This window comes from Austrofundulus limnaeus, unplaced genomic scaffold (assembly GCF_001266775.1).
Source record: "Austrofundulus limnaeus strain Quisiro unplaced genomic scaffold, Austrofundulus_limnaeus-1.0 Scaffold843, whole genome shotgun sequence".
Classification (NCBI taxonomy): Eukaryota; Metazoa; Chordata; class Actinopteri; order Cyprinodontiformes; family Rivulidae; genus Austrofundulus; species Austrofundulus limnaeus.
Genome location: NW_013953245.1, coordinates 15,257 through 15,738, shown reverse-complemented (window position 1 = coordinate 15,738; position 482 = coordinate 15,257). Strand labels below are relative to the sequence as shown.

General features: G+C 46.9%; 2 protein-coding genes across 4 annotated transcripts in view; both read left to right on the top strand.

Annotated features, from left to right (window-relative positions):
• LOC106532868 (uncharacterized) overlaps window positions 1-482 on the top strand; it is a 13,272-nt gene that overhangs the window by 1,013 nt on the left and 11,777 nt on the right. The window lies entirely within an intron of this gene.
• The window catches only part of LOC106532870 (transcription factor IIIA), a 3,877-nt gene that overhangs the window by 700 nt on the left and 2,695 nt on the right, over window positions 1-482 (top strand). The window lies entirely within an intron of this gene.

The following is a 482-nucleotide window of genomic DNA, read 5'->3' as shown; positions in this document are numbered from 1 at the left end:
ATCTGACTGACAGTGCTGCCTTTTTTCCTTTTCTGTGGGTGGGTGGTCAACTTCACTCAGCTCAGGTGAACACCTCTCGGGACAGCCGATATATATTATATTACTAAAAGCGCCTCACAGCATTTCCACCGTGAGTGTGATCACGAGCACAACAAATCTGCCACAGATCACCTGACTGTTTTTAAAGCGAGGGGCAGCGACTGCAGCTGCTGCACGTCTCCACAGACAGCACAGCTACGACCAGCCCAGGACTTCAAAGTCCACATGTCAACACCTTCTGTCGGTTACGTGTATAATGAGCATCAAAAATCTGTAATTTACGCAAAAAATCAGTAGCCTATTAATCACAAGTGGGTGGGGTGGAGGTGCAAGCGGACCGCAGCCACGCAGGGTGGGGGCAGGGGGCGTCTTCTAACAAAGACGTGTTTATATTTGGCTTTCATTTTTTTCTAAAATCACAAGAGTTTTTTCTAAAATCACAA